The sequence below is a fragment of the Apis cerana genome, unplaced genomic scaffold (genome assembly GCF_029169275.1).
Source record: "Apis cerana isolate GH-2021 unplaced genomic scaffold, AcerK_1.0 Chr0_AcerK, whole genome shotgun sequence".
NCBI classification, from domain to species: domain Eukaryota; kingdom Metazoa; phylum Arthropoda; class Insecta; order Hymenoptera; family Apidae; genus Apis; species Apis cerana.
The window spans coordinates 2,982,401-2,993,744 of record NW_026893558.1 but is presented as its reverse complement, the minus strand read 5'-3'; the positions used below and the strand labels follow the sequence as shown (position 1 = coordinate 2,993,744).

Here is an 11,344-nt window from a genome sequence, read left to right as displayed (position 1 = left end):
TAAACAAACAATTTATTCTATTATTATTTAATTATAAAAAAATTAATCAAAAAACTCATAAAGTTAATATTATTAAATAGTAAGAAATATTATTGAAACTAAAATTACAAAAAATAAAAATTCATTCAATTCAATTAAAAGTAAGTAAATTAAGTAAATTTATTAATAATATTATAATTAAATTTAAATTATTTTTTTAATAAATAATATAAATAAATATACAAATATTAATAAAATTATAATAATCCTAAGTTAATAAATTAAATCTAATATTCTTAATTTTCGATGACATAATTCATAATTTATTCTTGCTAATAATGATATACCCAAAACTAATTCACAAACAGAAAATATTAAAAAATTAAAAATAATCATGTATTAATTTCATTATCAATAATATAAAATAAAACTATAATAACCAAAAATTCTGTTAAAATTAAAAATCTTAGAAAATTTAGATTATAGTATAATGTAAATATAAAAAATAATAAAATTATTAAAAATATTAATTTAATAAATTTTAATTATTATTTAGCTAAATAGTTTAATTCCAACTTTATTCGATAATAGATTTGAAGCGATTGTCATAGAATAACTAGGGAAAATTTAGTGTAAATGACAATGTTTTCTGGTTGCAATTATAACAAAATATATATATGTCTATTATGTCTATTATCTTCAGTAATTCACCTATTTTAAGATTACCGAATTCTAAGGATTCCAAAATTTCTTCATACGAGCATGAAACCCATTGTCGAGAGAACTCATTACATTCAATTTTGGCTGGTTATTCTACATTATGATCGTATAACGAATAGGAAATTTTGAAATTTTTAGAATTAGGTAATGTTAAAACCACTTTATCTCTGGATATAATAATAATATAATACATAAATCATATATATGTACTATAGCTATTTTATTATATTAGAGCTACATTATAGCTATATAGCTATCCATACATAAATCGTATAAGTACATATATAAATTCATACACACAAGAAATAATATATATACAGATTATATACAGAAACTACATATATAAGATAAAAAGAAAACGTATTTTCATTCGTTACTTTACATCTCTGGATTTACGTATTATATTTAGATAAAAGAAAAAAATTTCATATTTAAAACCGTTGAATCTCCGAAAATATATCGCATATACAACGTAATATAAATATAGTAAGTAAACGATACAGCGCTATACAAACGCACAAAAATAATATATACACACATACGTTCGTTTAAGATATACATACACATACATTATTCGAATAATATATATACAATAGACATATAAAAACGATATCTTGAAAAAAGTTTTAACGTTCTTATGTACAAGAGTGGTGGTGTTAAGAAACACACATATATGGACAGATAAAATGGTATATATATAAACACACGCAATTAAAACTATATATATGTACAAATATAATAGGAACATAACATAGTATAACACGATATAAATATAGTAGGTATATAATAATAACGATTTACACACACATGTAAAAATCATATATATATGTACAAACACACACAGAAACGATATATACCTAAACTAAAAAGAAATGTATCTTCCTTCATACTCCGAAAATATAAAATATATATAATAAATATATTGTAACATAAATATAGCGGATATTTAATAATAGCGATATACATTCGAACAATAATCACATACGTATATATACATATTTATACACAAAGCATACAGAAAAGATGTATATACATACAAATAAGAAGAAGAACACTTTCATTAAATCATCGTTAAGTATCCAAGTTTAAATACATATATTCCGATATATTTCAAAGATATATATATATATATATATATATATCTAATAACATAATAAATATAACATAACGCAATATAAACATAGTACATACGCATAATAATAGCAATGCACAAATATACGAAAGAACCATACATATATTGAATAAATATATAGTAAATATAAAAACGATACAATACATATATAACGAAAGAGATTACCGAATTCTAAAGAAATTCAAAGATTTCTTCATCTTTATACGATCATAACGTTCGACATTCCTTATCGTGAGAATCCTTTACCCAATTTTGACTGTCTACTCCTCTACAAACAGTTCATACATTACGATCATATAAAGAAGGAAAAATTTTAGAATTTTATGAATAGTGTATTATTAAAACGATTATATCTCTGAAGATAAAGGAGACAAATATAGTTCTCTTCGTTCTTTACAAGCGGGAAACGTTGATCTTTATGCTCAATTTTAGCTGGTTACTCTACAACAAGCGATTCGTACGCTATGGTACATTATCATGCTTTTAACATTTCATTTGTGCATTTTCAAAATAAGATACAAGATTGTCAGAAGAATTTAGTTGTGAATATTAATTTAGATGAAAATTATTTAAGCGTATCAAAAGAACATTAATGTATCACGTAACAAGATGAACAAGATAAAATAGTATAAGCATTGGAATAAGAAGATTGGAGAAGATGAAATATTTTTATGAAATATTCATTTTACTTAAATAAAATTTTAGATTTCGATAATCTAACTACGGATGATGCAGATACACAAGTTTTCGAAATGATACTTTAACAGTTGCAAGTTTGGATAGAAATAGATTATATTTGGATTCAACGACTCAACACAATTTAGAATCTACAATTTTACTACGCAGTATTGAAAATTTTGAAGTTAGATGTTATCGTTTCTTATTGGAGGATAATATGATATCTATCTAATATATTTTTATATATTTAACATATATTCTATGGTAGGCAATGATAAAGATTGGCATGATGAAATTAGAAGTTTGAAAACATAATAAGCGATATAATAAGCGATACTAATAATTGAACGAATGAGTCATAAAAAAAAAATTGAAGATAAATTTATGAGTAAAAATAAGTATATATTTAATATCTTCGTTAACGGTATTCTTACGTATTCAGAAGCATTGAAAAAGAAAGAAAAAGAAGGAAATGCGATAATAGTAATTTGGAAAATAATTTGATAGATAAGAAGGAAAAAAGATGAAAAAGCTGGAAAAACTGATATATATATATATATACAAGCATGCATATATATATGTATACGTATATATATAAACAGGTAATATACAGTAAAACTATCATATTTCATGAATAATATAAATTATTGAATTATCTAAAAAATTATATTACGCACTTAGACTACTGATATTATAAACCGTTAGTTTGATTATTCGAGGTTTTATTTGTAATTTGATATATAGACATGCAAATTTTTTTATAGTATCTTGTAAAGAAATTGAATTATTATGAAAGATTTGATTTCAATGAAAACTTATATATAGCAATATATTAAAGTGTTATGTATAGAATAATTTATTTTTGGACAAATTTCTTTGAGTATGTGAAATCAACTTTCATTTTTTCATATTTTGGATACAATTTTTGCTGAAAATATACTTCTTTTTATCTCCGATGATAGATTTAGAATTAAATATCTTGTAATTTAAAATTTTATTTTATCTTGAAACATTACGTAATGAAATTATATATAAAGAAAAATAATGTTGAAATTTGAAAAATTAATTTCACTGCTTTGAAATGATGTTCCATAATAAAAAAATGGTTTCATATTATTATACTCGCAATATTTCATATAAAACAAAATTATCGTTGATTTCGATAACACGAATTTAATTGAATATGTGTAAAGTGTATGAAAACTTCTGCGACTAACTGTACATATAAAATTCTTATTAACAAGTTAATAATTAAAAAATAAATAAATTTTACACAAAGTGGATTTACATATTTACATTAAAAAAAGTACTTCGTTCAAACATATTATCTAAATTAATTTAAAAAAAATTAAAGATTGATCGTATTTTATGTGTTTATATATGTATAAATGTGTGTGTATGTATACAATACAAATGTACATATATATACGCATATATTGTATCCTTTTATAAAGGTGAAAATTAAAGAAAGATAAAGATTTTTGATAATATAAATAGTTTATATTTTTATGAAAAACGTCATATATATCGTCTGATAATATTAGTGTTATTTATTCGATAAATAAATTTGTGATATCATATATTTGTTAATTAATTTTTTATAACTAAATATATATCAAAATTATGATAATTAAAATAATTAAAATAATATTGTGAACAGGTGTGGTACATTATTAATTTATAACAATGTAATTGTTATATTGTAAATATATATATATATATATTTATATATAACAATTTAAATCGAATGCTGCTATAAAAGAGCTAAGATACGTTTAGGATATTTAAATATCGTTTTTTGTCGTCACGTTTAATTATTTTCCAATAGATATTCTGTGAATTTATATTTTGTAAATCATATACATATACATAAACATATATTAATAATATATTTAAAAATACGATGTAAAATGTAAATTATAAATATATAAACAAATTTAATGCATAATTTTAAAAGATTGCTACGAATAATGCGAAATAACACGTAACCTTAACGATTATAAAATGAAAGTTATGAAAGTTGAAAATTTGACAGTAAAAAGAAATAAAAAAAGAAAATCAATGGTATGAAATAATAATATTTTAATAAATGCTTAATACATAAATATTAAATAAGTGCTTAGTGAAGTGTTTTAGTTTTCTTTAGTTTTCTTTATTTATTTAATTTGAAAGTGTGGAAATGTAAATAATTCAACTATTTTTCTGGAAATTTTTATCAATTCTGGAATATTTTTACCAATTTGTATTATAAAATTAACAATTGTTTATATAGTAGAATTTTAGAACATACGTAAATATAAATCTCACATATAGTTTCTCTCCATATTAATTTTCATAGTTTTGTTATTTTGAAGATTATACTTTTTAAAATTATACGATATAATTAGAATACGAAGAATTATAATAATGCAGAAATATTTAAATTCATAATAATTTTGGTGTTTAAATATATTGATAAACGTTCGTAATAATAATAATAATAATAATCCATTTTAAATATATCTTGTTCTAAAATAAGATTTAATTGTCTATATTAATGTTATTTAACTATATTACGTGGAAATCGACAATGTGGAATTTATAATGGTCTAATCTCGTGATTTGTCTTGTAAAAACAAATTCTATGACGCAGTGTTTAAAGAATCATGTGGATAAAGAAAATTCATCAATTCCGAAGCACACGTAACCTTATTACGGGCACGATTGCCTTTTTTTCTGTAGAAGATAAAATCGAGATAAAGGTCGAAAGATCCGTGGATTTGTTCAATTGTCATTAATAAATGCAAAAATTTGTAATGTAATGTCATCTCGTGTTTCATTAGAATCCATTGCATGCATTGAATCCATAGAATCCATAGAATGCATTGTATTTTCTTGTAAAAGTGGTGAAGAAAGTTTTGACTCTAGTGTTCTTAAATGTCGTGTAAGTTTTCATAAAATCATAAAATTAAAAATTAACCTCTATATATATTATTGGAATAAGTCAAATATTAACATCTGACTTTTATGTAATAAATATATAAATATTTTTTTGTTTTTTTTTATAAGGAAAAATTCATCCAATATGCCTGTCTGACACTGCACACTGTCAGAATACACAGGCAGCCTTAAAATGTTATGCAGAAGCATGACTTTACAGCTATTCTATTCTATCATTTTTAAATGTAAGTAATGAAACGGAACAAGAAATTTGATTGGATTAGATATAGGAATACTTTTGGTCCTTCGGTAAAACATATATCTGAAAATATAATGGCAATAAAATACTAAGCTTGGATTAAATGTCCATCAGGTTAAAATATTCATTTTTCTTTTTTCATTAGAAAATTAAAACAAACAGAATCAAACATTGTTATTTTTGTTATTCTTCTATGATTATAATCTTTATAATTTAATATTTAATTACAAACATATTTGCGTACATTTTTATGCTTTTTATGTTTCATTTGTGCATTTTCCAAATAAGATACAAGAAGAAGAATTTAGTTGTGAATATTAATTTAGATGAAAATGATTTAAGTATATCAAAAGAACATTAATATCAATGTATCATGTAACAAGATGAACGAGATAAAATAGTAAGTATTGGTAAGAAGATTGATATGAAGTATATGATAAAAAAAATGCTTTCCAATAAAGACTCTCCAATATTTTTAATTAATTTTATAGTTATTATTGAATTAGTTAAATTAATTATTTGACTTTATCAATGAACTTTATCAATTTGATTATCAGCAAATTTAATTTCAGGACATTTAATTTTAACATTATTAGGTATTTTTATTAGAAATTTTATTGCAATAATTCCAATTAATTTATTAATTCAAAATACATTATTAACTTTAGAAATTTTTATATCAATTATTCAATGATATGTATTTTCAATTTTCTTAATTTTATATTTTTCAGAATCAAATGAATTTTAATTAATAAATAATGAAGAAAAACTTTTCATTTAATGTAATCATAAATTGGCCATGACCAATTATTTTATCTTTTAGATTATTTGAATTAACAAGAACAATTTTTTTACTTATAATTTTAAATATAATTAATACCACTTTATAATTATAATATTTTGATTTTGTGATATTATTCGAGATAGAATATTTTATTATAAAGGATTACATACATTTTTTATTATTAATTTTTAAAAATTTAGAATAATTTTACTTATTTCAGAATTAATATATTTTGTATTTTTTTTTTTTTTTTGATTTTTTTTCATACATCAATTTTCCCAAATATGAAATTGGAATTGATATATTATGATCACCAAAAAATATTAAATTTTTTAATTCAATAGAAATTCCATTATTAAATTCATTTACTTTAATTTCTCCAGGTAAGATTTACAGTAACATTAAGTCATTATTATTTAATTATTAATAAATTAAAATATAGAAAATTTTATTTAACACAAACAATTTTATTAGGGATTTATTTTACTATTTTATAAACAATTGAATATTTAAATTCTTTTTTTTTTTTTTGCTTTAATGATAAAATTTATGATTCTATTTCTTTTTTTTATTCAATTTTTTTTATAGCTATTAGATTTCATGGTTTACATGTACTAATTGGATCATTTTTCTTTTAGTATCTCCATATCGACTATTAAAAATTCATTTTTGAAATAAACATAATATAAATTTTGAATTAGCCATTTGATATTGACATTTTACTGATGTAATTTGATTATTTTTATTTATTTATATTTTGTTTATTTATTGATTTAAATTTAAAAATTAAATTTTAATTATTTATATATATATATATTGTATAAATAAATACGTTTAATTTTCAATTAAGAAAATTAATTAAATTTAATATAATTATATATATATATATCTTTTTATGTTTTTATTAATCACTTTAATTTCATTAATCCTTTTAATAAATTTATTTCAATAAAAAAAAAGATTTTGAAAAAGATCTCCTTTTGAATGTGGATTTAGCCCTATTAGAAAATCTAATTTATCCTTTTCACTTCCTTTTTTTTTTTTAATAACAATAATATTCTTAATTTTTGATGTTGAAATTATTTTATTTTTACCTGTTATTTATTATTTAAAATCTTATAGAACATTAATTTCATATTTTTTAATTTTATTAATTTTAATATTATCATTTGAGGGAATAAACAATTATTTAAATTGAATATTTTAATTAGATTATAATAATTACAATAACTAAAATAATATAAGGATTTAATTAATTGAATCAATCTTTAAGTCGAAATTAAATGTAAATTATTACTTCTTATATATTGTTATAATAAATAAATTTTAATAAATTTTAAATTAATTAAAGCTAATTATTTAGCAATTTATTGTTAATAAATTATTTAGATATTATATTATTCTAACTAAATTATATATTATTATCTATTTAAAAATTTAAAAATTTTCATTAATATTTTCAATATTACACTCTATATATAAGCTATTTAAATAAATAATTTAATTAATTAATTAATAAAATTAATTATGTTAATTAAAAAATAAATTACATAAATTATACTAGTTAAAAATACATTAATTTTAATATAATATTAGTAATTTTAAAACTATGTAAATTTAATGTTAAAAATAAAAATTTACTTGATAATATTTTAATAATTGATTTTTCAATGAATACTTTATAATTAAATATTGATAAAATTAATTTTTTTTATAAATTCTTTTATAAATTATATTTATAAATATAAATAATATTTGCAATAAACCAATTATTACTTAATAAAACAAATTTATAAAAATTATGTCCTATAGTTATTCTTATAATTATTATTTTAAATATTATTAATTTATAAATTCATAATAAATTAATCTTAAAATTATTATTATTATAGAAATTTCCATAATTTCATCTTCTTTTTTAAATACAACATTAATTATTAAATATTTATTTGTTATTACTAAAATTATTCAAAAAGAACACGAAACGGTTAAAATTGTTCCAATAATTAAATTTACTGTTGAAAATATAAATATATTTTTCTAGAGAAAAACATTCAATAATTAAATCTTTAGAATAATAACCAACTAAAAATATAATGTTAAAATTGAACAAATAATAATTATCCTTTTTAATGGATAAGCATAATATATTTGAAGCATAATATAATTGAATATCTTGATTTCAATTTATAAAATGTATATATCTTCCAACACATTAATAAATAAATATTAATGACTTAAATTTTGCACGAATAAATAAATAAAATAAATAAAAATACTAATTCAGTAAATCCTAGATAATATTCTTATTATAAAACCTAATTGTCTTAATGTTGAATAAGCAACAATTTTTTTTTAAATCTAATTCAAAATTTGCTGAAATTCAGCAAATAATATTGTTAATTTTGAAATTAATAAAATAATATTTTTATATTTACGCTCTAATAAATCTACATAACGAATTGATAAATAAATTCCAGCTGTTATCAATATTGAAGAATGAATTAAAAATGAAACAGATGTTGGATCTTTCATTGCCATTGATAATCAAATTGAAAAAGGAATTTGAGCTCTTTTAGTGAAAGCTATTAACAATAAAAAAATCATTATAAATTTATTTATTTTATAAAAAGATAAATTTCATCTTCCGTAATAAATTATTAAACATATAATTAATAATTAATAATAATCCAATATCACGTTTTAAAATAAACTATATGTAATAGTTAAAGTTACCTGAAGTAAATGATTTTATTTTTATGCGACAAATTACTAAAAATAAAAAATTAATTCTAACTTATCTCAACCTAAAATAATTGATAATATATTTGGTCTTGAAATTAATATATATATAGAAATTAAAAATAAAATTATTAAATATAAAAAAATATAAAAATATTTATTTTTAATTCTCTTAAATTTATATATCTAATTCAATAAATAATAATTATAGAAAAATCCTTACTAAAAAAATGAGTATTAATGATTTATAATCAATTATTATTAAAAAATTAAATTTTATAGAATTAAATGTATAAATATTTTATTTAAAATAACAATTTTACTTAAATATAAAAATCTTAATAATATAATAAATAATCTAAATTTAAATAACAAAATTCCAATTAATTATATTTTTATGATAATTTAAAATAAATTTATATTTATATAATTTCACAAATCAATATTTTTATTAAACTATTTAAATAAATATTAAATAAAATATAATTTTGAAAACATTAAATTTAATGGAATTCAATTATTAAAATAATGTATTATTAAAATAAAATATTCAACCAATAAATAAAATTATTAATTTTAAATCTTATATAAGTTTTTCCATGATTAGTTAATATAAATAAATAAATCTAAATAAACGATATATTTTTAAAATAATAATTATAAATTTTAATCATGATACTAAACCATAAGTATTAATATAATTTCACTTACTAAATTTAATGAAACAGGTGATCCTATATTATATAGATTATATAGATAAATATAGATGAACATATTACAAATCAAAATAAAAATATTGTAGATATAAAGTTAATTATATCTTTATTAACAAATATTAAACGTCTAGTTTGTTTATAAATTATATTTACTAAGAAAAAATAATCCTGAAAATTTAAGACCACGAGAAATTATTATTAAATAACCACCATTTATTCTTATTTTAAAAAAAGTTAATATTCTTATAATTATTAATCCTATATATACAATTGATGAAATTGCAACAATAGATTTTATATCATACTGAGATAAACATATTAATCTTAAAATTAAAATTCCAAATGAATTAATTACAATTAAAATTTTTGTATAAAAATAAATTGATTCTTAAAAATTTTTATTAATCATAATATTCCATATCCTCCTAATTTCAATATAATTGAAGCTAAAATTATTGATTCATAATAACCATCATGCTTCAACATGAGTCTTTAATAATCAACCATGAAGTAAATAAATTGGAATTTTAACTAAAAATGATATTAATAAATACATAAATAATATTAAATTTAAATTTAAATTTAATTTTTCAATTAATATTAAATTTAATCTACAATTAATTTAATCTACAATTCAATAAATATAATAAATAATATATAATATAATTAATGAAAAAATTATTGTATAAAATATTAATTAAATTTGATAATTAAGGATTTTCTTAATCATCATCATTTGGCAATTAAATAAAAATCAATAAAATAAATCTAATTCATAAAATAAATAAAATACCAATAAGTTTATTGATATAAAAACTAATAATAATGAAATTATTAATAATAAATTTATAAACAAACAATTTATTCTATTATTATTTAATTATAAAAAAATTAATCAAAAAACTCATAAAGTTAATATTATTAAATAGTAAGAAATATTATTGAAACTAAAATTACAAAAAATAAAAATTCATTCAATTCAATTAAAAGTAAGTAAATTAAGTAAATTTATTAATAATATTATAATTAAATTTAAATTATTTTTTTAATAAATAATATAAATAAATATACAAATATTAATAAAATTATAATAATCCTAAGTTAATAAATTAAATCTAATATTCTTAATTTTCGATGACATAATTCATAATTTATTCTTGCTAATAATGATATACCCAAAACTAATTCACAAACAGAAAATATTAAAAAAATTAAAAATAATCATGTATTAATTTCATTATCAATAATATAAAATAAAACTATAATAACCAAAAATTCTGTTAAAATTAAAAATCTTAGAAAATTTAGATTATAGTATAATGTAAATATAAAAATAATAAAATTATTAAAAATATTAATTTAATAAATTTTAATTATTATTTAGCTAAATAGTTTAATTCCAACTTTATTCGATA

At 18.0% G+C, this 11,344-nt stretch overlaps 1 long non-coding RNA gene across 1 annotated transcript; it reads left to right on the top strand.

Moving 5' to 3' along the window:
• Nucleotides 1-5,558: 5,558 nt before the first annotated feature.
• On the top strand, nt 5,559-7,230 carry LOC133667532 (uncharacterized). The gene is made up of 2 exons (XR_009833222.1): nt 5,559-5,673; nt 5,976-7,230. It is a non-coding gene; the product is annotated as an uncharacterized LOC133667532 (long non-coding RNA).
• The last annotated feature ends 4,114 nt before the right edge of the window (nt 7,231-11,344 follow it).